A 27,308-nucleotide genomic window follows, 5' to 3' on the forward strand; every position below is an offset into this window, starting at 1 on the left:
AGCTGGGGAAGGCAGCTAGCAGAGCTATTAGTTCATCCACTACATAATGAGGTATGCTTGCAAACCAAAAGCTGCCAGATCTCTCAGTATGCAGCTTGTGTGCTGTGCCAGGTGCATAATTACTGATATAGTTGCCTCATTCCAAAGTTTGTGTTACGATTCATTCACATGGAGACACTAAGGAGTTTGTAGCCCATATGATACTGAACTATGCACCCCATGTACTATTATTGGACTATTATATGAAAAATAAATGAAACAGTGGCATTGCAGTACCACTTTTGTTGTGTTTGTGAGTACTACTCTGTATGCTTTGTCTTCAACTAAAAATAATATTTTCTTCATCAACAGTGACTATTCAGTAGTTAGCATACAAAATAAAAATAAAGCTGCTCCGGATTCTCTCCTGGCTTATTATTGCTTCCTTGCTTACAAACTTCCAAAGAGTCATTGGGGTCCAAGCCTGCTCTCCCTAGCCTGTCACAAGCCAGAAACTTTTTCCAGCCAAGGCATAGCAATGTAAGCTTTTTCTCAAATATTTGTTTATCCCACCCTCTGCTTGGCCCAGGTGGCTTCCATTAAAGCTTTAAAACACATTTGATAGAAGTATGTAGAAGTTTTGGAACCAGGAATTGTTGACATAGCCCTGGGTTAAGGTTTGAAAAATCTTTATGCCACTAGATACCTTGGTGTTTAACAGATTATTTAGTCATTAAAGAGGACATAAGGATTAAAATAAAAACTTAAAAATAAGGATTTTTAATATTGGAATAAAATCTTGGAAAATTGCTGCAACAAAATTAATCAAATAATTGCACTTATTGTCAGTAGTGAAAAACTCTTCATCATGTTTATTATTTCAGGTCATTTCTTTTCTTCTTTTACCTAAATCAAAGATTTGTCTCCTTGTCATAAATAAAGATTTATGCTGCATTTTTTCTATAATATAAACTGACTTTTTCCCTTACATGAAACATGAATTGATTGTGGAACAACATAAGGTTTGTTTGTAGCTACTTTTGGACTACAGAATTATACTTTGCAGGTTTTTTTAATCTCTTTAAATGCATCTTAAAATGGTGAATTCAATTTAATAAACACCTGGTAAAACTAGATTATTTGACTGCATAAACTGAATTTATGCAGTATTATGGGCAGAAGGAACTATTGCAATTAAAACAATGTAAGGTTTGAATGTGCAATTAGCCGTTGATTTCAGACGTGCGTTTGCTTTTGTAATGTATTTGAGAATCAACAGATGAGATCCTCCTGTATGTGGTAAATTGAGCATGCAAATATTTTTTCTTTTACAATGCAGTAACAAACAAATAGCATACTTACTCGTATAATGTTAATTAGTTATGTTAACCACATTCATGAATGCACATTTTATCTTTGCTGCAAGGTCCTATAATTCTGTATAGTACTATAAAAGCGTATCGTACCTAGTCCTAGACAAAGGATCTTATCACTCTGCCTTACAATACAACAGATAATCTTCAGCCAAGTTTTAACTTCATAATTTCACAACTCCAGGTCTGGCATCTAATAATTTTTTTTCCAAAAGAACTCAGCATGCAGCCATTCTCACTGAGTACAGTGAGACCTGATGAGTAGTGAGCATGTTTGAAAGGCTAGACACTTCTTCATGTCAACTGAATTTACACTACATTTGCCAAGAAAATTCTGTGGTTTATGTAATATTTTCCTTGAGATATAGGATAATAAGTATTACAGCTGCAGAATTGTCTTATTCTTTTCTGTTTGAAAAGGTAACGAAGGTAAGTGATGGGGTGGGAAGAGAAGGTGAAGTTAACTCTGTATCTAGTATGGAAAACGGAACAAAACTGAAAAACTATTTCAATTGAAGATACTTCTTGTCCTTTTCTTTCACAGAAGTATACCTGGTTTGTTCTCAAATTAAGTTTTAATTGTGCCAATGTCCTTCATTCCGAGTCATTCATATTCCTTTCCTTTTTTTTCTTTTTTTTCTTCTCTTACTTTTTTTTTAATAGATGTACATGGTTTAGCCCAATCCATGTACATCTTTTACTTTGTAAATCCTTGCAACAAAGCTCTGGGTTAGAAAGGTTAGATATTTTTTATGCAAATCTTGCATTAGAAAACAGAGTCAGAAAATCTTCAGAATAACGGCGTTCATCTGTTAACAATAAAATAAAATAAAATAAAGTAATGATCAAGGTTTCCCAGTAATTTCCCACATCATTCAGTAAATGTGTTTCCACTCAGAATAAGGGGAACTGTCTTCTTCGGTGAAATGAATTAGACTATTTACAGTCAGTGGCTATTTCCTTCACTCAGTTGGCAGCCATCGGCTTTGGTGGCAGTTTTTTGGCTAGTGAAAGATGAGGAATGCCTTCAGAAAGTATAGTAAATTCAGCTCTCATAATGTAGCAATGTGAAATTTTCTAATCTGTGCTCTGATTTAAAATGACCTTTGATTTTATTTGGAACTATGAAGGGAATACTCTGCCCAGAGGGTTGTGGAGTCTCCTTCCACAAAGATATTCATAACCTGCCTGGGTACTTTCCTGTGTGACCTGCTGTAGGGAACCTGCTTTAGCAGAGCATTTGGACTTGATGATCTCCAGGGTCCCTTCCAAACCCTACAATTCTGTAATTTTGTGAGTAGAATTTGGCAAATACTGAACTGGAAGATTGGCATTTGTTGATTTTGTTTTCAACAAAATTACCAGAACTCCAATTTTGACCTGAACCACCTTATTCTTTTCAAGACTGAGGCATAATAATGTGAGGAGCCTTTCTGACAATTATTGTTTGTCTTTCGTCTTTCTGGGTTTAGCCTGGAAGCAAATGCATTGAGAAAGCACTGAAAAAAATGCCAAAGAAAAGAAAGAAGGATCCTGAGTTACTGAGGGTGCCAGCAATTCCATTGTATGTGAAATAAGAAATAATTTATGAAATAATTTATGAGCTTGAATTAAAAGGCACACAGCCCTATACTTACATTCTGTAACTTCCTTTCTAAAGTTACAAAATCTTTCTTTTCAAAACCACGGTTGAGATCATTTTATTTGACTCTCTTGCACTCTGTTTTCAAATAATTGCTCATTTTTGTTAATGTTATTCAATACAACCTATTTCCTATTGAAAGATTAGTATTGAATTTGTTGGGAGTTATTTCAATCTCTGTAGAAAGTATGCTTTTCTTTATGAATAATTTTAACTGCGATTAAAAATACAATTTCTTTTCAAGAAACTGAACATTGAGTAATTTGTAAACTTTAATAGCTCTCCGTTTAGCCACAGAAGGGAAGCAAACAATGTCTGAGTGTTTTATTTTAAATGAATTCATATCTTAGAGTTTTATGTGTTGATGGTCAGATGTGTGCTATGCAACCAGAAAACACCTATTGGAGAGCCAAAATGAAGTATTCAGAATTCTAAATCTTGTGGGGCATAAAACTTTTTGAATGCTCTAGTAAAAATGACAATGACAAATGCATTCTAGCAATAGAACTAAGATTATTTGGAAAGATTCTAAGTTCCATATTTTTTTTCCCACGTGTAAGAAAGTATTCAGCTTTGATAAATGACAGGTGGAAGAACAATAACCAATTTAAATAGAAAAATAAAGAGCCTACAATTTGGAAAATTATATATTCAACCTATTTAATGTGTCTAAGCAATCAACTCCTATTCAGTACATCTGAGAAAATAAGAGTTTTGTCAGTTGACCAAAAGTAACTAAAGATTTAAAGATGCTTATTTACATGTGATATATTTGATAAGTGAAACTTTACCTCTTTGTAGTGAAAAGCGTATAATTTTTGGCAAATTAGTCCCTACAGCACTGACTTGAGACCCTTAGAACACAAATTGCAATTTCTGTGATTTTGTGTTTGTTCTTTAACTTAATTAGATGACGTTGAAGAAAATAAAAAAGCTAAAGCAGTTCATTTTGAATGCACAATCACAGTTTCTGTAAGATACAGACATTTTTTGACCTGCTTCTAAGTTCTCAGATTGAAAAGCACTAAAGGTAGTCTTTGATTGTTATTATTTTTAAGATTTGTGCAATTAGGTTTGATGTGTTCATTGCATATCTTGCCAAGTGTGACCCCTAACTGCAGTGTAAACTTCCGTGAATGAGATTTGCTTATTAACAACCCACTCCAGGTACACTAACTGCCATTTAGATTGAAAAATTCAGTAAACTAAAGAGATGAGAAGCTCTTTGTATCCCCTAGTGATTTTTCTCTTTAGAAAGGAGCATTTTGTGTCTCCTGGAGCAAATATTCTGACATGGTTCTGATCCTAAGTACTTGGTTTTATAGGAGGCTCAAGGTAATGGAGCTCGTTTCTTTTCTCCCTCTCTGTTGAAGATGTCCTTCACAAAATGCAAGGACTTTTAAAGTGATTTCAAGGCTTTCAATCCTCCTTTATCAGCTGCTTAGTACCTCAAGCTAATCTAACTATGATATATGGTAAATATTTTCCCTTGCAGGAAAAGTGCTTAAAGCTATTTCTGTGCATTGATTGAGCACATTAGGCTAATATTTATCCATTTGAAACCTGGAAGTTTAGCAATACATCACTTAATAGCTATGTACCGATTATAAGAAGTAATTATACATATGAATATCAAAGAATATTAAGTCCCATGTGGAGGAACCATAATAAACAGTTTAATGGTGATTAAATCTGGAAAGCTGGAGTAGTTTGGAGTACTTATTAATTTTAGGAGGCTAATGGCTCTCTGAGTATTACAAATAAATAGGAGTACAAACACTCATGCATTTAATGGCATTTTGAGTTGTAGGAATATGGCCTTCATGTTACTTGCTGCAATAGGCAGTATATGTTTGTTGCAGAGGCTGCTCTTTCTCCGTTAGATTCAGCATTTTTCAGAACTGTATCAGCGTGTCACCATTTTATACAGCGCAATTAAATGTATCCCAATTTTTTTTCTGCTTGATAGAGTTTCAGCCAGGACTTGTGTAATTTTCTCTGAGTTCTTGAGACTATTTCTTCCTCTCCTTCTCACTGTCTTACCTCAAAACTATACCACTGTCTTGTGTCTCCACTGTTACAATGCCCTGTTTTCTCACCTTTTTTTATGCAAAAGAGAATTTTCTCTGCCTTGTTTCATACTAAAGACCTTTTACATAGCCAGTTTATGAGGGTTATGCCATTATGCCATTGCAGTTTCTTCATTGCAATTTTTTATTATTGTGAATTTTACTCAACTAAGGAAGGCAGGTGATGCTTCCAAGTTTGGTTTCCTATATCAAAAAATAAAATTAAAAAAACCTATTCATTTGCAAACTTTATTTTAGTTACTGCCATGGCATGTTGTGAATGTGCTTAACAAAAACATGCAGCATTTTTTTGTTGTTGTTGTTGTTGAAATATTGTTCACCTTTTGTTTTAGCATGCAGTTAGTATAACTTCCCTGGAAACACTATTAAAACTATAAGCACTGTGGGGAAGATGAAGGTATAATGTAATCCCATTGACTTTTGATGTCTACTTGCACGCTGACCTGTTTTCTTTGCCCTGTTTAACCAGATGACCCCTTGTGTAATTCCATAGCATTACATCAGAGATAAAATTGGCATGTGTATAATAAATGTATGCCCTTTTAATTCCCTTATGAAATGGAGGACACATGTTATTTATAAAGTACAGTGATGTCAGACAATAACTTAATTTTTGCAATTTTATCTTGTTAGCCTTAGATGTAGATGGAATGCTAACTTGCAATTACGGTCTTTGGACAGTGTATGATAGAGTGATCTATATTTAGACAGTTAATTTGAGTACTCTTTCTGGTCTAGACCCTTTTTATGTTATTGTTTAAAATGCAGCTCAGTTTTCTAAAGCAAGTCTGTATAAATGTTGTTGTGGAATGCCAGGCTCTCCAAGAGGCAGCGTTCACAGATACTTTAGGGCAGAATTAAGAAAAAAATGAGTGATCACCATATACCTGCATTTCAGAAAAGGTACAGTGTTAGACCTTCCTGAGCTCAAGTATCCTTTGGAAAAGGTATCTGATCTGTCTTAGTCCAGTTTGTTCTCATCTTCCTATAACAGCCTTGGGCACTGAATCCCAAATTGCACATACTGCACAGGTAGTTTCTACCACATATTGGTAGAGACAATTCTAACTTGTGATTCGCACTGAGATTTATACACAGTTAAAGATATAATCTCAAAATCTTGAGATATTTTAATTACATTTAGGCAAAGAATTTACAAAACAAGGAAGCCAATGGCCTAAACCATTTCCTAAATTAAAACTACATAAATAACTTCAGTAAGTTAATAAAACAGAAATTAATGAAAACAAAAAAATATGTAGGTAGAATCATTACATGAGCAGTTCTATACAGAAAAGAGAGTTTATCAGAGAACAAAGTATACATTCACGATATACATGTGTAATCAAAGTTGTTCAGTTATAGCAGAAGTTATTATTTTTGCTCAATCCTGAAGTCTGAAGACTCATAAAATAAAATGCAAACTCTATCTGAAACCAAAGTTTTAATTACACTTGTCATCTCACAGTAAGAAAGCTGTCACCAGCTACAGGCTTGAAGATGATATAATCTGACATTGACAGGTAGTGATACTACTGTAAGAGACTGTAAACAAATTTCTAACCTCTACAATACTGACTTAGTGATCAGAAGAAAAGTTTAATCTTTAAACAATATGATAAATATATAAAGAACAGATTTTTTTTTTCCTGTGATTCATCAACAAATACTAAATCAGGATGGACACTTGTTGAAATAGCTCATCTCTTGCAGCTGTGTAGCTATTGCCTCAGATGATATTACTTTTCAGGCAGATGGATGCCATCAAAAGGTGACTTAGGAATCCATGTAGTAATTACCTTTAATTTCAAATACTTTTCTCAGTTTATTTATATTATAAATGATGTTTTAGATTTCACAAATTCTATTTTATAGTAACTGGTGTCTGTTTTCTTTTAATGAGTGAAACCAATGCTTGCAGCTGTTAAATATAGAAAATACAAGAACACATAAACATTTGTCATGCTGAAGTACAATCATATTCCCATAGGATTATAAATTCATTAGTCTTAACTCCACAGCCATTGATTCATTGAAAACTAGAGCAAAAGTGAGTTCTTAGTTCATTTATCTGTTTGAAAATATATGTCTGTTCACATTATTTTACTTGGCTTTTCTCTCAGGCTTCGCTGAACTGTGGCATCTTCTGTGCACCCATTAGATAGAATGCTATTCTGTTTGTAGTCTGACATTATTGTACAGTTGCAACAGATTCAATCACAGGAGAAACTGCCTTGCTTTTAGAGATACCATTTCTGTATCCATTGCAGTTTTAGGGAAAATAGGTTTTGTTTTCACCAGACCACCTGATCATCTTCTCTCCTTTCCTGTTGAGGAAGAAATGGAGATGAGAACCACTGTTCTTATAAAGCAGGTACCAGAAGCAGCATGAATTACTGCTTAGTCAGCTAAGAAGCAGTAGATGCTGTTTCTATAGCCAGGCAGTTGTTCCAAGGTCTGTGCTACTCTGAGTTTAGGGAACAGTGAATAATTCTAATGCTCTGATTTCTAGTGAAGAATTTTATCTTGTATGATTGCTACTAACTCATTTGTTAAACATCTGAATGCATTTACTGTATATGTGATGGATGGTCCTTCTGCTAAGTAAGAGAATAATTTTTTCACTAATAATTGTAAAAAACAGATGTGGTGGGGTGTTTGGAGGATATGAAGTCTGTTATATTCCTGTACAATTACAGCTTGGGTTGTGCTAAGAGAAGTTGTTCTGTGATCAGATATACAGCTTTACATAATGATTGATCATTTTTTTGTCAGTTTTTCAGTGTTCAGTCAGCAGCTTAGTTAAATTAAATGTTGAAGGGGAAAAAGCAGTAGCAGAATCGTAGTGTACCTTATCTCCTTCTAAGTTCCAAATGATGTTGGTTTCTGGAATATAGTCATTGTAAATTATTGCTGTACTACAAAATTGTATAGGGAATCCCTGAGGTACTGTGTTGTGAAGCCAAGAAGTTGTGCTCTGTTATTTCTCACTGACCACGTTCTTCCTGGGTCTTCACATCTTGCATGAGTCATTGTGTTCAAGTTTCTCCTTCTCTGTTAGAATCATTTATTGACTTGAGTGAACTGTGTTGAATTTTTCATATTAATGAAAAAGACTCATGAGCTAGCCTCATCTCCAGCAGATCTTGTGTTGGAGTAATTTAAATGTGGTTTTCAAAAAGAAATAAGTGTGTTTCACATGTCAAAGTTTTGGTCTTTTTATTCTGTTCAGTGGAAGTTTTGCCATTACTCTACATGGGAAGAAAGTTGGAGAAGAATTAACAAAAAAAATATGCATACTATAAGCAGAAAGAACTGTTTCTCACTTTGTAATCTTTCTGAATAGATGATAGTGGCTGTTGTAGCAGAAAAGTTATTTCTTGAATTTTCAGCATCGGAAATTTGCAGAATGAAATATATTTGGTTTTTTTCATAGTTTTATAGATGCTTTTCTAGTACCTGATTGACAGTTGGTGGACCTGTAATAATGATTAGCCCAAATGTATCATTATTAAGCTGATTCTTTATTCACAGTGAGCTATGGATCTTTGGATTTAGACTTGATCCTGTTTGCAGTTCAGTTCTAAAGTTTTAAGATTCATCCAGAAATGACACAGAGCATAAAAAGATTAGAGGGGTAAAAACTAAACTGTAAACATTTCTAACATATCTAGAGAAAAATATCTTACTGAAAAACAATTTTGCATGTGCATATTCCTTTAATGAACTGTAATTTTTTTACCATTAAATATTTTTTCCAATTTTGGAAAGAATTAAAACGCACAATGTGGGATCTGTACTTTTTGTGTAGTAAGCATTCAGCGGTGTATTCTTTACAAAGAAATAGCAAACCTTTAAAGAGTCTTCTTCAACTGAGGCAATTCTCAGCTTGTTTCATAGGCACAGATCAGACAAAGGCATGGTCCAGAGTAGGTTTATTTCCCTCGGCTTTGAGCTAATCAGAGGACAGTAAAGAATAGTCCAGGTTGTTTCAGTGGGGAAGAAGTGAAGATTCAGTTCTGTGCTGATGCAACTTTTAGCAAGTATGGTCACTTGCAAGAATGTCTGTAGCTGTTGACATGTAACTCCACTGTTGCAATGTAAACTCAAATCCAAGCTATTAACTTCAGGAATATCAGGAATATCTTGGCTCTTCTATTGCTGTCACCTAGATTTATATGTGTGATAGACAACTGATTAAAAAAAAAAAAAAACAGAATGATATATAAATCTTTATTTTAATTATACACAAAGGAATAAGAAAGAATACCCAAGTATATTCCAAATCTGTGGATAAAAATGAAATTGAAACACCAGAGAGTAAAAAAATATGTGCCATGTATACCCATGTCAGTCTCAAGTTGTTCATATTCCAATTCTGTGTTTATCATTTTCCTCCTCATTAAACCATTAACAGGATGCTATGATGTTTTCAGCAAGGAATGCAAGAGAGAGTAAGAATCTAAATTATGTACCATACTTAAGCAGAACGTGGCATAAAATATGTATCAGAAAGTTACATCAGTAGGTAAATAATTTGATAAAAATGTTGGCATGGATACTCAGAACATCGTTATGACTAATACTTAGCAAGTATGCTAGTTTTTTCAACAAAATACACCCGAACCCACAAAGAAATTAAGAATAAATTATATTTATTTAGGAACCTAATTTACAAACAAAAGCAATTAATTGTGAATGGCTAAATCCAAATCTTGTTCAGATTTGACATCTGCCCATCATTTAAAGTGGCTGAAAAGTGATTGTGTGTCTGGCAAATCACAAAATCTCAGTGTTAGGGAAAATGCTGTTCAAGTTGGGTTGTTTTTCTTTTTTATGTTTTCAGAATATCCATTGATTTTATTTGTAACTATGCTAAGAACATAGAATAAATCACATCAAAGGATTTGTGTTTCTCTGTTTTGATATCTAAGTTAGTGACCATGTATCTTTAAATTCCCTGTGCTAAATTCCAGAGTGCACATTGACTGTCTGGGTTTACTGGGAACTGTGAGTTCTTTAAGTGCTCCCATTCCCCTCCCAGACTGTTTGTTTCAGTACTTAGAGTAGTAGCAGATGTTTCTCTGGACTTCTGGAGAGTTAGATTATTGCTTGTAGGTCCTATTTTCAGTAGCATTTATGGAATTATTTGATGAATAATCAAAGAAGACATTTTAGTCATTAATTATTTCCCCACAGTCAACAGAGCAAATAAATACATATAGGTAGTAGACATTTCCTAAATAAAAGAAGCAAAAATATGCTGTTGACCCTTAGCACATAAGAGATTGATCTTGAATGTTTGTTGCACAGGGTCTTATAAGGGAAAGTTATTCTGTTGTATGAGGGAGCATAAAATAACCCCCCCATGTCTACCAATCCTTCTGTTTTTGCAGTAAATGACTTGAGTTGTACACGACTATTTAATTCTACTGTGTGAAATATTCATAATTCTTAAGCAAAAAAAAAAAGAAAAAAGAAGAAGAAAAAAGGCCTACAAGCAAAATGTTTGATTTCTGATACCTAATATTTTTAATTCCAGTTTTATTTTTCTGTTTGCCAGAGAATCAAGGTTTTTCCCCCACAGCTTTTGTTGTTTTGTCTGGTTTCCAAAGCTTCTGAGATTTACTGTGTATGGGTACCACATGGGGATACTTTTTTTTTTTTTTTCCCAGTGAGAAAGGAAGTACCATCCTTTAAATAAGCCTTGTAATGCTTGTCTCTGTTAGTTCTGCAAATCATAGTAATCCAGTCGCAATTTAACCCAGCAGGCAGCTCAGCACCACACAGCCATTTGCTCACTGCCCACCAGTGGGATGGGGAAGAGAATCAGAAAAAAAGGTAAAACTTGTGGGTTGAGATAATGACAGTTTAATGGGGCAGAAAAAGAAGGGAAAATAATAATAATAAATAGCATCCAAAGAAAGTGATGAACAGTGCAATTGCTCACCAGCCACCAAGCAATGCCCAGCCAGTCTCCAAGCAGTGGCAACCCCCCAGCCAGCTCCCCCAGTTTTATTGCTCTGCATGACACCGTATGGTACGGAATGTCCCTTCGGCCAGCTACAGAACAGCTGTTCTGTTTCGGTCTCCTTTCAGCTCTTTTTGCACCCCCAGCTCCTCCCCACTTTCAGGGCAGCACAAGAAGCAGAAAAGTTCTTGACTCAGTGTAAGCACTGCTCTGCAACTCCTGAAACATCAGTCTGTTGTCAACATTGGTTTTCTCCTAAATCCAAAGCACAACATCATACAAGACACTATGAATATAATTATCCCAGCCAAAGCCAGGTCATCCAGTTTATTGTAAACCTAAATATGTGTATTAAGCTATGACTTCTCTTTGTCTTCCCAAGATGGAGTGCCCTTCAGAGAGGCAAAGCAGTTCATCTTTGTGCTCATGTCTGGTGATATCTGAGATTCTAAATGAGTGTTTGCCATTTTAATACTCACTGTTGTATTCTGCAGCATATTCACTGTACTAATCACAATATTGCCTTATCTCTGAGCAAAGGGGGGCATACCTTCCCTTTAATGGAGCCAGAACAGCCATGTATTGGCAAAATTTAGGTTATCAACAGTCTGAATGCTACAACCATCTATTTAGCCAGCACTTTGAGAAACTGGAGTAGTGTTTTGGTGAGTTAATAGAGATCTGTCTGTTTATTAAGGTTTGCTAATATTTCCTTTAACTTGAAAATGGAAAAGGAGATCTATGTACTGTTGCTTCCTAGGTGTTTGTAAGTGATCACAAGTTGTAGTACTTAGAATAAAACAGGAAGGCTGCATTCCACATCCTTAAAATAAAAGTGCAGTCATTCCTATGCTTAGCAAGTCAGCAGATAGCAAATAATTTGTATTATCTTCCCAGGCACGTGGTCAGAAGTGTATTTTTATGTCCCTGTGATTTAATTCCTTACTTTTCTGGTTCTGAAAGATAGCCTGTGTCTCACAGGACAGAATATAAGACAATGAAGAGGATACAAAATGAGGCAAGTGAAATTTAGGAGGGCATGTTATGAATACATGCATAGACAGGTTGGTTGAAAAGCGTAAAACCAGTTCAATAATTAATTCTGCACCTTTATGCTGTTACTCTTTGAGATTGCCAACTGTTTTACCATGCAATTCAGCAACAGGCATTGTACCTCTGGTGCTTTCAAGTTGCTACCTAACTCCAGAGGGCAAATAGTAACAAATATAGTCTGAATAGCAGCTGATGGAGTGTCACTGGTTCTAACCCTCTCCTTTTTGATGTTTATGTCACCCTTCCTGTTGCTTGCTTACACTTCTTCCTTAGTCTTCCGTCCTAAATGGCCATAATAACTATTCCCCAGTGATAGAGTTAATGTGATTATGACATTTTTCATACATAGGACCACCTACACAAAACTTCATTCTGCATTCACTCTGAATTTAAATCTGGCTTTAACATAATAAAAAATAAAATGAAGCTATTATAGACATCTTTCAATTTGCATTCACTGTGTTTAGAAGCAGCTTAGGATTTTTTCAGTTCTGGAAGCACTTATTTTAAAATGAGGCTGTGTGTATGTACATTTAAGTTGAGGACATAACATTGACTGTCATACTGAGATATAAGTAAATCCCTGTTATGATATTCTCTATGACATGCTTATAGATTACTGACAATATTTTATTTATGAGTAGCTATACGAATTATCTAATTAACAAGATTTGGACTGGACCATGCAACTTTTCAGTAATAGCTCTGTTATGTGTCTTCTTAACTCTGAGTTCTTCAAACGCTATTTTTCTCTCTTCTATTGGTGTAAGAATCTGTTTTCTATGTCCTTCCTCAGCAACTAGTAATGACATTATTACAAAAAAAAAAAAAAAGTATTTTATATTCTAGTGTTCTGACAAAACATATAATACCCAGCAGTTGGTATTTAATTGGTTTTCTTGAACCTATGTTCTTTTTATGCATATGAACCATTAGACAAAAGGGAAAGAGCAGAGGAGGTCTGGGGTCAAATTCATTCTGCATTTGCTTACTTCCCACAGAGAGATTTTAAGCTGCTTGATATCACATGACTGTATGCTCATTATCAGGAGAAAAAAATCAACCACTTTAAACCACAGCACTTCTATGAAACAACTTGGAATAGAAAATATGTGGGAATTGAGTAGAAATGGCAGATGAAATCTGGACAGGCAGAATGTGGAAGCCCGTTAAATTTAGCTCCAAGATTTCTTTTTAATAAGCTCCTGTGTTTGACAGAATCTCTGTGTATGACAAATCTGTATCACAGTGCTTCCAGTTCATGATATATCTCAAACAGAATGGAATACTTAATACCTTTCATGTTTTTATGAATTTACAGATCTATCTTTGCAGGATTATTTTCATGCACGCTCCTGTGAGTTCTGCCTCATCCTTCCTCTTTCAAATGGATGGATGACAAGAAAGTCATCATCCTAAGCTATCAAAGGAAAGGGGGAGAATTTACAGGAAAATATAAATGGGTCAGAAAGAAAGAAAAGAGATGTATGTAAAGAGAGGAATTAAAAAAAAAAAAATCAGTGAGGAATCCAACTACCAGATAAATAATCAATACTTGTTAGTTGGTACCACTGCCATAAACTGCTCCTTCACCTATATCCACACGCTCACTGTGTCCTTGACATCTTCACATTTTTGTGCTCAGTTGTGCTGTTGTTTTGAAATGCAATCTTATTATGATATGCCATTTTACAAAACAACTGAAAATCACCTAGGTATCATTGAATCCCACATGGAATAATGTGGGAAACACGTGCTATAGATAAATGTTTAGAATTCTTTAGTAATTAAAAACACATAATACATTCTGATGTTCTTACTCTGAAATTTTGCAGTTTTATTTCTTGAATTACCTTAGATCTTACATATACATTGCTGAAAAGGTGGCAAAAGCAGAACAGGTAGCAAAAAAGAGGAATTGTCATGCTAAATCTGGAATCACGGAACTGAGTTGATCTGTCGTCATTTGTTCGCTGGAGAAGATACCTCAGAAAATTTCATTCTGTACCTAAACTCACCTTTATAAACACTTTTTTTATTTCAGTATTTAATAATAAGACACAGGTCAACTGATCTGCTAAGGCTATTTAATGCTACCTGATGTCTGTGACATCAATATTCATTCAATAAACTTTAAAAGCTGCTTTAGTTGGTTGCAAAGATTCAGCTATTTACTTAGACCTGTTGAGTTTTTAAATGGCATTGGAAATCTCTGTACAAAAAGCATTTTAAAAACAAACATTAATTCTGCAGCTTGTAGAAGCATTTCTTAAATGAAAAATGTTTGCAACATCTGCAAACCTCACTAAGGCTTCAGTTCCAAAAATGGAGAGGGGGTGGATCATAATTTTTTGTGAAAACAAGAGGATGAAAGAGAGTTTTTACTGTGCTTTGTTGTTTGTTGTTTTTTTTTTTCCCCTCAGGTTTTTATTGTTTTCTGCATCCAAAGATTTTTCTTTAGTGAGCTGATTATATAATATAATATATATATATATATGTATACATACACAAGATTTAATGGTAAGGCAGGAAAAAAGAATGCTTTTATCTTACTTTTTGGACTTTTTGCATGGACTCTCAAAAATCAGAGTGTTTTCAAAAAGTAAGACGCTCCCTTTCCAATGCATTCTGTATTAGTCTCCCAAAATTCATTCTGTTTCTCATCCTTTGACTTTTTTTTTTTTCTCTTCTTCATTTGTAAAAATATTTGCTCACAGAGATACCATGGATCACTACCAAGGATAGTTTTGTTTTGTGAAGTCTGTGTATATTCCTATATAATTAAGGATAGCAAGCCTTCCAGCAATGATACAGAGCCCCCAAATCAGGCTTCTGCTTTGACTGTCCTCTGGAGGAACCACTCACCACAGATCACAAAAACTAAAAAGGCTCATCTACCATATCTAAAGTTATGAATATAATAAATTATAAAAGTATTTGTTAACACTCACATTCAGTTAGATAGCAAAAAAAAAAAAAAAAAAAAGTGATCATGAGGTTATCTCTAGAATCTGTATGATAGACAGGATCAGTTGGAGAAATCACCATGTTTCCATCCACATAACTGCAAGGGATAGTTTCAGTTATGGACTTGAATAGTGTATCTCTTTTACTAGAGTTCTCACTTTATCTAAATTAGTACCTTATTGGATATTAGAATTTCTTCACTGAGCAGATAGTCAAACTTTGTAATGCATTGTCTGTGGAAGTGGTCAAGTTCCCACCCTTGGAGGTAATTAAGAGTCATTGGTTTAATGTTGGACTTAGCTGAGATTGATGGTTGGATTTAATGATCTTGAAGTTCATTTTCAAGCTAGATGCTTCTACAATTCTATGTAGGTCACTCCAAAAGTAGTGGGGTCTTATCTGTTTTAATTTCCACAAGAATAAATAAAAGGAGCACAATAACACTATTTGATAGAGCAAATTCTCAGCTACAAAACACTATTTTTCAATATATACACCACTATTAGTTATGCATTTTTTCCAGCGGTGAACTAGAGTCTGCATGCTATGCTTGTAAAAAATCTGCACCAGAGGAGGTGACCCACTGTAACCATTGCTGAAATGCACCACCTACTGTCTCACTGTGCTCATATCTGCTGTTTGGTCTACATCAGTGTTCAACTAGCACAGATGAATGTCAATGCATGCAGTTATTTCTGCATGGAGGAATTCAGTGACACGTGATTTCCTTCATACGCTTTTCCATGTCAGATGCCATTTGACAACAGTGTCTGCCTCTGATGTCATAGGCCGACATAATAAAATAGGTGGCATTACTTTCAGAGCAGCTCTCATATATGTGACAGCAAACATCTATTTTTATGTTGTAATGACGAGGAAGAACACCTTTTGATTGCAGTAAAAACTTTACCTGAAACTGAAACTCATTTCTACTTGCCATCTCTCCTTAAATCTCTACTTAGTGTAAAGTAGATTTTTCTTTAGAAATTGATTGATTTCTGCTAGGCTGTCTGCCAGATAGTAATGCTTGAGGTTTGGCAGTTTCGTTCTTCAGCTGTTCCTTGAAGTGCAGCACTTGTAGTTTAGTAACTCTAAATTTCCTGATAGCATTTTTATAAAGGGGCATGTAAATGTTGTGGTGTTTTGGAGGTTGTTCCCAAGGTGTTTAGGCGTATGTTGCCGAGCAAACTAGTAGTGGTTGACACAAAATTTCATGATCAGCATCTGAGAGAAAATTTATCATGCATCCTCTATTGTCTGTTGAAAAATTACAGGTGTTTTGAAATGGGAAATAATTTCATTTAGTCTATGTTCCTCTTTATAATGGTAATAGTGGTGCAGAGGAGTACAACGTTAGAAGCTTTTACATTGGTTAACTCTGAGCCATCTCTCTGGGACAGTCCTTATACTTTACTAAATAGGCGTACAAAATATTTGTGTTTGTTATGAAATGGGAGCAAAAATAAATCATATTTCATATAAGGCTATAAAATGTGATGCAGAAAAATTATCTAAGTCAAATGACAATGTGCTTTACCTTTGTAATTTGGTTTAGGATATTTTTCTCCAAGTGCAACTGTTTGGTACAATAATTTTTTCCTCTAATACTTAAAAGATGAAATTCATTTTTCAGTCTATTCGTTACCACCTTATATCCACTCATATGAAAATGACCCTTTTTTTCGTAATATACAAGCACTTTGGTCATTTCTGCTTAACACTACCTAACTAGCTAGTTTTATTAGGTGGAATCTTAACATACCTCTCGTTACAAATACTTCTTACCAAATTCATACACAAGTTATGTCATAGAATATCATTTTCTTCAGGAACTGGAATAGATTTCAGCTTTAGACGATTCTAGAAGGTACTTTTGCAATTCTGTTGACGTATTTTATTGATCTAGTACAGAAAGAAGGCCATGAAATAAATAAATCAAAATAAATAGAATGGCATACCTTATAACTGCAAAGCAATATGAAAGGAGAAAGACAGGAAAGCACAGTGCACAGCTTGAGAGCATATAATCGAGTGCCCAGCAGATGAGGAAGATTCAAGGTTCCTGCTCTGCAGCATTATCTGTAAACCTTGCTCACCAGCACAGTGCAACAAGTTCTTCAAATTCACCCTTGTCTTTTTTCTTTTTTTAGTAATTAAATTATAATTTTATACCATAGATTATCCTATTTGAAAAAGTTACAACTTCCAGTGATCTTATAAGACATTTGTGATGTTGGTGTGAAGGCTGATGTTGAAGTAGATTCTTACTTTGTTTCCTTGGTGATAGTGCCTGCTGTCTGATTGCATCACAAAATGCAGACTTGCAAGCAAGATGAGCAACTTCAGTGTAAACTCTTTGTTACAAATGATCTGCTGGTAAAGAGGAAGCAGTGATTTTGATATATCCTAATTATAGGGGCAGACTTTTCTAATTAACTGTGTGTTGGTTTGGGAACTTGTTAGGGATACAGATTACCAATTTGTGTTGAAAAAGTAGCACACAGAATGCCTTGTTTGATGAGGCTATTGATAATCAGTTCTTTGGGAATGTTCAAGGAAAGAATTACAAATCAAATCATATTAGGGCTCTTCATCTTAAGTCTCTTTCATTAGCAAGCAGATAAGAAACATGCATTGTGATAACAAGGTGTATTAGTTCCATAACCCAATTAAGCTGTGGTGATTATTTGGAAATGAATCCATAAACTGTTCTGATTATATCTTCTCAGAGTTGTTTGCATTTCGTTTTTAATCTGTTTTGCTTATTTTATATTATTAACATCTTTGTTATCGTAAGCTGAGTTGTTTTCTAGTAGAATGCCGCATTGTCAAAGCAATGGATTTTTCTCTGTCTCCTGTTTACCCAACAACAGAGTGCAAGATGAATCTTTCAGTTCTTAACAATCATGTAAAATTGCCTTTTTCTTACCAGACTCACCCAGAGTCTGTGAACCGCAAAGAAAACGAAAATGAAATCTTCCACATGGTGTAAATTAGAAATGCTGATTGTTATTGAGAATGTTTTGTGGTATACATTTAGCAGGGCAGGGAAGCATCTTCCACTGCAGTGGAATGCCTACTGGAAAATTGTGAATTTGAATTAAAGACAATAAGCTGAATTTGAATTTGATTTAATTTCAGGCTAGGAAAGTGCTAGTTATTTGAAGAAATGCATAGCTGTCTAAACAAAAAATGTCCAAGTAGTAAAAATTGTGTTTCTTTGTTTAGTGATATCACCCTTTGCTTTACAGTGTCTCCACTTTTATTGTAGCTAGAGTTGCAGAGGAAAATGTTATCTTTTTATAGTGTAATATCAAAATTTTAATGCCTAATATATTTTGTGAAAGACTGTAGTATGTTTTACTACTTTGATCTTTCCAGTGTTCAGTATTTTGATTGGCCAGGCACTCTACTTCTTCCCCACAGGTTTTTCAGACTATAAACAGGGGAAAAATTAGAGTAGCCAGTCAGTCAAATTAGAGAATATTGAAAAGGTCAAAGCCATACAGAGCTGTACTTATAGAATATATGAAACATTAACATTCTGATAGCTCATTCTTATGCCATGGGTTGCAACAAGAGCAAGAAATACTGCGGTATCAAGTTGTACCTATGATGGTAATTGTAATGAGAATGGGAAACGGTACAAACAAAGCCCACTGTCACCATGACAGTCTTTAAAGTTTTAGTACAAAGACCTTTTTAAAACATGTTCTGCTTGTAGATCTAGGAATATACTTGTATGTTTATTGGAACTCAGGTCTCATACAGACCCAAACCAACAGTCTGTCTTTATTATTGTGCCCAAATTGAGAATAACTAAAAACAAAGTGACAGAACAAAAGGGTCAAAGTGGTATCTCTCATTCTGTAGACCTTCTCAGAAACATAATGGATGCAAAATTGTGATCATAGTTACATAAATGAAATATGAGAAAAAAATGTCCAGGTTCAGTAATTTAATATGATATCTTTAGCAAAATTTTGTCTTCCCAGGGAAGATAAATTGTATCCACATTTTCACAATGCAGATATTTCCCAAACTCATGGCAAGGGAGATGCATGTTAGAACCACTTTATTTAAGAGTTAATTGTAAAATTTTATTTTAATTGTTTCTAAACCAAAAGAAAATGTTTGTTTTCCTATTTGAAATCTAACTAGACTCTCTTAAGCTTCATCTTTACTGCTATTTTTCTTTTAATTCTTTTTTAAGTGTGGCTAGCATTGCTCTCTAATGTCTCCGTCTGTGCCTGAGTTGTAAGATGAGGAGACAGAGTTAAGTTCTACCAATCATGTTAGTTATTTTAAAACTACTTTTTTGACTTGCAAATTCAAGTGCCAGTGTAGGCAGAACAAGGACAATACTTCATCAAATCTTAATGCAATTAGATAATAATTTGCTTCCCAGTTATTAATTATACTGTACTAAGCACATGGATTTTACTTCCTTATTCTCTCTTAAGGAAATGAAGTCATGTGGGAAAAGTAGATAGGGATGAGAAATAAAAGAGATGAGGAAAAGGAGAAAGTATAAGGGGATTTCTGGCCATATAAGTTATTATTTTCTACCAGTTCTTCTTCTTTTGTTTAGATTTACTTCTTGCATGGTAGCAAAAGCTAATGTTTCAATTTTGTAGTGTTTTTTTGGTTTTTTTTGGGGGGGGGGAAGAATAGGGAGGGTGTCAATTTTTGGAGTTTGTTGTTACAGCGCAAATACTTCTGGAGTAAAGAGATTAATAATAGATATATATTTTTATTATTATTATTTTAATACTCTAGTATTACTTGCTGGATTGTGTAAGGATTGAACAGAAGTAATTGCTGTGTTCTGCTTCAGTTCTAGTTAATTAAGTTGCAGGCACTTCGAATTTTGCATGCTATTTTTCCAAATTATTTTCTTCCCTACTCATTTCAATTATATCACTGCCCCTGACTGAGGTCTTTATATGAAGTGGTGGCATTTATGTTGTCTGACTAAATCTGTACATTGTGTGAGTGTCAGGGACAGTATGTTTTGTTCATTAGAACTTTCAACCCCTGGTATTGCCATGGTTTGGAGAAAGACATTTCAACAGGCAGTGTATGTGTGATGGTCTTTTTCATGGCCTGTCTTTTTATTAGAGATATACAGCAACATTATCTCAAATTAGGGAACAGGGTATATAGAAATATTTTGCTAGTGTCTGCCCACCTAAGCTGATAATTGATGTCTCTTTAGTAAAATATGAGTGTGTTGATGTCACATCAATGTATATTGATTGTATGAAAATACAAATCTCGGACAATGGGCTTTTTTTTTTTAATTTCCATATGGGGCTTGTGAAAACCTACTTTCTCATGATGACCTTCCAAATATGTCTGGTTGTGTTTCAATTTGAGCAATCTCTTTCAGCATTACCTCACTAAAGGAATATTAATAACATCTTTCCTCCCTTCCATTCTGTGTCTCCCCTCTCCCTTGTAGAACTAACATAATTGTTTTAACTACATTGTTCATACAGCCCTAACACAATGGATCCTGCTCTTAGCCGACTGAGGGGCCCTTTATACATAATTGAAAACTCTTACCTTCCTCTTCATCGGTCTTTTCTTGTCTAGAAAACAACTAAAATCAAGCACAAACCAAATTAACAAGTAACCATTTATTTTTGCTTCCACACATAATTTGGCTGTCTTATACTGCATTAGGCAAAACATAACATAGTCAGTTTGGGTACATTTTAGCCAGGCCAAGTAGACTGGACTGACCTTCTTTGTATGCTCTGAGCATGACAGTTCTTTTCCCATAAACTTATTGTGTATTAACTTTTTCAGCATGGTATCAGTTGTTATAGAATTTGGCTTCGCAAATATAGGGTTTACAACTCCAAAACTGAAATCAGCAAGCAGCACATATACTCAAATGTTCTGAATACTGGTTAATTTTATTTAAATTCTCAAGTGAAGTAGAAAAATTTCGTGCCAGAGAAGATGATAAAGAACTCAATTGACTGCTAATAGAGATGAGGGATTAGGCAGAATGAAGGCAGATGAAATTCACAATGCCAAATGCAGGTTATGCTTACTGGAAGTAGTCTGAATCATACATGCAGCATGGTTGCGCTTAACATGGTTGTAAATGTGCAGCAAGTATAGACATTTTAAGCCTAGGTATATATCTGTGTTAGAAAAAATAATGTAGATAAACTTGCTTGCTAACTAGTGGATCTTTTAGCTTAATTAGTTTCCTTCCCTGTTCAGTCTCTCAAAAGATTGAATTCATCTGGTTTGGTTTGTTTTTTTAACTTAAATTTTAACTATAGAAGTATTTTCAGCAGTGTGCTAGGAACCAGAGACAAAGATGTAATTTAACATTTTTCTTTCTCTATAATATGGTGTTATGACAAATACCATTTTACTGAACTTAAATATTATTCTCAAGTGAAAGAGCAAGTTTAACAGTAGAGACATGATGACTGAATGTGTTGAGCTGATGGGTTATCTACACTGAAAGTATAAAAAATATATAATATGTGCCAAAGACATCCAGTGGTTTGAATTCTCTGTAATTCTTCTTACAGCAGCAGCCAAGCAATTTTCAGTAGTGGAAAAAAGTAGCAGCTTACTGTCTTTTTAAAATTATGTGTGTTAGAGGGAAAAATGCAGTAGACACTAACCAGTATTGTGAGAATTAGTAGTATTCAGACAAAGAACCTAATAAGTCAGGAAACACTAGTAGTGTTCAAAAGCTACAATGCATTTCCAAATGATGTTTATTAAAATATTTGAAAAAAAAAAAAAAAACAACCAAACAACGGATCTCCTGAAATACTAATTACAGCTAGTTTCTGTCTGTGGGACAATAATGTTCACTAATCCAACCAAAATGAGTGTTCAATTCTAATACCTCTTTCCTCATTCATTCCTAATTTTCTAATACTAAAATGAAATGTATTATTTAGCAACATGTATCAGTGGTGGTGTTTGTAGAAGGTGGTCACATGTTGTTGAAATGTTAAAATAATATATTCCCTCATTTCTTGAATGTGAAGCTACTGTTTTGAAAATCAAACATTTAAATGAAGACAGACCTGCAACAGGCTTAGAGAAAAATCTGCATTGTGGAAGTTTTAGAGAAGCCAAGTCTATTCCTGACAAAGTGTTTTGCCATTGCTGGAAAGTTATATACAAGAATAAATAAAACCTGTGGTCCTACTGGGACCTTTTACTGTCCTATAAATGTGGTTGGAGTAACTGAGAGATATAGTAAAACAGTGGGAGGAGACCACTTGTCTGCTGTAGTAGTTCAGCTTCAGTTGCAAAAGAGATGTTGAGTCCAAAATTTCTACTTCTGTGCACTGGTTTTGGCTGGAATAGAGTTAATTTTCTTCATGATAATTCATATGGTGCTATGTTTGGAATTTATGAGGAAAACAGTGTTGATAAAACTATGTAGTTGTTGCTGGGCAGTGCTTACACAGAGCCAAAGGCTCTTGTTTCTTGTGCTGCCCTGCCGATGAGGAACTAGGGGTGCACAAAAAGCTGGGAAGGGACACAGCCAAGTCTGGTGACCCAGGCTGACCAGAGAGCTATTCCTTGCTCAGCAGTAAGAGCTGAGGTGAAGGAGGAGGAAGAGGGATGTTTAAAGTGATGGCATTTGTCTTCCCGAGCAACTGCTGTGGGTGATGAGTCCTGCTTTCCTAGGAGTGGTTGAACATCTGCCTGCTGATGGATAGTGGCAAATGAATGCCTTGTTTTGCTTTGCTCGTGTGAACAATTTTTGCTTTATCTAATCAACTATCTAAACCTTCATGTTTTCTCACTTTTACCTTTCTGATCCTCTTCCCCATCCCACTAGGGAGGAGTAAATAAGTGACTGTGTGGGGATTGGCTACCTGCTGGATTAAACCACAACAGTATGACTGCTCAGAATGATTAAAAAAAACCCTTTTCAGTCAGATAGCATGGTTCTTAAAACCTAGGGTGTTTAAACAGTGTGTCCTGTAAACTGACACATTGAAAATACCATGAACGGAAGTTTTCTCTTGATATTGCTGTGCGTACAGATTGTGTGCAATGTGAGAAAAGACTTGTAAGATTATCCTCATTAGCCAGCACACCTCTATTCTGAGCTGGAAAAAAAAGGGGTTCCTACAGTCTTGTAGTCCCTTACCTCTGACACTAATGGAGATAACATCTGGGAAACTTTTCAGGCAGAATTTTGCCTGATCTCATTTAATTTAGACTGAAAGCTTGTCTCTATCCTGTAAATAAAGACTGTATTCAGACAAGCTTGAAGAGAAGGCTGCAGGGAGACCTCATTGTGGCCTTCCAGTTTTTGAAAGGAGCATATAGACAGGAGGGAGAATGACTGTTTACGAAGGTGGATAGTGATAGGACAAGGTGGAATGGTTTTAAACTGAGATGGGGAGGTTTACGTTGGGTATTAGGAGGAAGTTTTTCATACAGAGGGTAGTGACACACTAGAACAGGTTGCCCAAGGAGGTTGTGGATGCCCCATCCCTGGAGGCATTCAAGGCCAGGCTGGATGTGGCTCTGGGCAGCCTGGTCTAGTGGTTGGCGACCCTGCACATAGCAAGGAGGTTGAAACTAGATGATCGTTGTGGTCCTTTTCTACCCAGGCCATTCTATGATTCAATGATATGATTCTGTGATAAGTTATAGAGTGATAAAAAGTATGGAACTGTCTCATTACTTGACTTTGAACCATCAAGTCTTTGTCAAAGACGATGTAGTGACAGTCTTTGGAATTAGGAGATTACAAGTGCTGCTGCAATCTCAACAGTAAGCAATAAAGTAGAAGACCTTAAATAGGCAAGCTACCTGCTTTACTCACAGTTCAATCAGTAGGAACATCTGAATTCCATGGCCTGAAAGAGTTGTACATCTGGATCATCATATGTTGAAGTCTATTTTAATTCTACTTTATTTTTATTATTTCTTTGTTTATCTGCATACAGCTAAATTTGTTTGGCTTCTGTATTTTATGGTATTGATATCTTAATGTTAGCAATTCATGAAGTGAAAGCAATAACCACCAGCTTCTTTGCTTGGCATTGATAAAAGGATGGATGTATTAAGGAAATTATGGAGAAATCTAATAGGACTGGATTTTGGGTCTTCAAGAGCATTTCTTTAAAAATGTCCTAGTTTTAAAGAATAGCATTGTGTTTACAGGAGGAACACTCTGAGATAAACACATTTGATTGGGTTGTTTTCAGTTTCAACTGAATGGGGAGAGAGAAAGAGACTGGTTGGAAAATTAGTATCTAAAATTTGGGCAGCAGTATGAGCAATACTTTGTGAAACAAAAAGTGGTACACAAGTGGTAAGAAAAGCAACTATGGGCTGGGGGAGATACGACATGGGAGATAAAGGCAGAGGACATGGAAAGCCAAAATTGTTCCTCCTTTCCATGAAAATTCCTGTATTTCTTTTGTCAGTGTATAGGCTTTGAGCAAGACAAAATGGTCAAGATTCTAGCTGATTGTATCAGCTCATGTATCATTTCATAGAAGAAGACAGCAACATCTTATAAATTGATAGCTATGACAGTAAAATAAACTGATGTCAGATGTTACATGAAAATCCCAAATTTTTGCCTGTTGCCTAGATGTCCTGAAACACAAGGAATTTGCAGTTTTTAAACTGGAATACTGTTACATAAAGGCAACTAGTTTTTGTGTTCTCATCATTATCATCAATGCCCATTATACTGAAGCTATTCAGGGGTTAATTTAATTTACTTATGTGCAGTATACTAACAGGTATTGCTAACTGCATTTTGATACCATTAATTTATTTCCAAGTTACAAACCTCTGGTTTGCAACAAACCAACCAAACAAAATTTGTTTGCTATCTCAGAAAAAAAAAAAAAAAAAAAAAAAAAAAAAAAAAAAAAAAGTTGTTGTTGGCTGGAATTTTCACAGGAAATCTCACTCTTTAGAGTGCTTGAGCATGAATTTAAGGAATATTGAAGATCCAAATGGTGCATTCAAGTCCATGTTTATTTAGGAACCTATAGAGCAGTTAAATGTCTTAAAGCTTCACTGGATCTGTGTGATGCCTCTGGCTGGATATCAGTGGCTCTCTATTCTTGTTTAACAATTTCTGACTATCAGTGTTGAAGTATGAGTTTTTTTATGTTTTTAAAAAGAATTCTCATTTCTTTATTCTACCAATTTAACATACAGATCTATAAAAGTCAGATCGGTTTACAGGTAAATGTTATATTTCACACAAGGTTTAACAAGGTAAACAAGGTTTAGGAAGGTGTTTGAACCTGAAAATCAACCGAAGGTCTAACCCTCCTGTCACGTTGTATATAAGTGATTGGAAGAGGTAATAGAAAATCTTTCTATATTATGCTGATACCAGTTACAGTATACCTGCAAGCTAATTTGCAAGTACTACCTGCCTTCTAGCTATAGTGGTTGAAAACACAATAGATTTTCTCATGCTAAGACATTCTGCTTGTTTTGTATTTATGCTTGTATTTAATGTAACTGATTTTCTAAAGTAGAACAGAATCAACAGTGACTGAGAAATTCTGTTTTAAAAAGAATTTATACTTTGATCGATCTGTTCACCTGATAGGTCATTATTAATATAAGACATCCTCTTAACGACGACACAGTTATAAAAGCCTCAGCTTCAGTTATATCTGTGATATATCCTCAGTAGAATAGAGCGCAGGCTTCAAAGAAATTCAGCAGTTTCCTTGTTAGCCCCTATCTGCTCTGGGTAGCTTAAAGAGTACTGCTGACCTAACTCAGGGCTGTTGGTAGTTTTCTTATGGTCACAGTTTTTTTTGTATAAATTGATGTCCACTCTGCTAAATACACACTTTTTCCATGCTGCTATTTTCATGATTTCCTAGAAAGTTCTAGTTCATGGCCCATTCATGAAACAAACAGTAACTTGATGTAATATTCTAACCACACCCACAACACCAAGCTATATTAAGACTGATTTTATCCAATATCTTGATTTTTCTTTTTCCTCTAGGTTTGGACTGAAAAAAATATATTCTTTTGCAAAAGTGGTTTCTCTGATTATTGGTATTCTATGTGACGTAGACTGTTCTAATAGTCCACAATATAATTTAATCTATGCATGCACAGTACTGCTCTCATAGTATTTCCTTCCCAGTATTGTAGAAACACAGCTGCCTCTAGCTATAATGAACACTCCTCTGCATTCAGAAAGTGCTTCAAAAAAGCTGAATTCTGAAGCATTCTTTTTCTTCCAGTGTAAACGGATTTAATTTAATTAGCTGGTACAGTCCCAGCTAATAAAAGTCATTGGAAGCTGATTATTTGAGTCTGCAAGTTTTCCTCAGTAAACAGTAAATGTTTGTCTTTCAAGTAGATTTGATATTTCTAGACCATTTTAGTATTTGTTTTTATCTAATGTAGACCTGCAGTGGATAACCTTATGTAGACATCAGAAAGAATTGAGTAATGTTTTGATGAGAACTGCAAGTATTGTCCCTTTGTTTTCCACACTGGTGAGACAGCCATCTCAAATACTGTTCAGTTTGGGGTCCTTCACCACAAGAACACTGAGTTATGGGAAAGGGACTAGAAAACATGACATCTGAGGAGCAGCTGAGGGAACTAAAGCTGTTTAGTCTGGAGAAGAGGAGGCTGAGGGAAAATGTTATCATTGTCTACAAGTACCTGAAAGGAGGTTGCAGTGAGGTGGATATCAGTCTTGTTACTTCGGTTGTTCTACTTCTGCATAACCAGTTGTTCTGCTTCCCAAATTGTTATGGTTTGGTCACAAGATGCTTCCTCTGTATTGAAAAGAAAGAGCCACGTGCCACTGCTTTCTATCTTACTCCCTTTTGTTGTTTTGTTGAGGAGGGTGAGGTGAGGGAAGCAAAGGGAAAGGAACTAAATTGACAGTGCAAAAGACAAATATTTCTTCCTATGAACACTGAAGCAATGTGATGTAATTGATCATATGACAGCTGGAAAGGAAAGGCTTTACCTTTTGGGCATTCACATAAAATACTTTTATGCATCAGATAAACTATTCGTCAGCTATTATACTAATAGTTGCCAGAATGCAATCCCTTGAGTTTGAAATGTGAGGAAAAGTCTTTCTGATGTTTTTTGTTTGTCCATCATCACCAAACTTTATTTTCTTTTCCAGTTTAAAAAGCACAGCACTCATTTTTGATTTTGCTGATTGCTGCGTTTTATCCACTTAATCTTTTTATTATCAC

At 35.0% G+C, this 27,308-nt stretch overlaps 1 protein-coding gene across 4 annotated transcripts in view; it reads left to right on the forward strand.

The window, feature by feature from the left end:
• The window catches only part of PARK2 (parkin RBR E3 ubiquitin protein ligase), a 680,874-nt gene that overhangs the window by 468,023 nt on the left and 185,543 nt on the right, over positions 1-27,308 (forward strand). The gene's annotated exons all lie outside the window — the stretch shown is intronic.

Source organism: Gallus gallus, chromosome 3 (assembly GCF_016699485.2).
Source record: "Gallus gallus isolate bGalGal1 chromosome 3, bGalGal1.mat.broiler.GRCg7b, whole genome shotgun sequence".
Taxonomy (NCBI): Eukaryota; Metazoa; Chordata; class Aves; order Galliformes; family Phasianidae; genus Gallus; species Gallus gallus.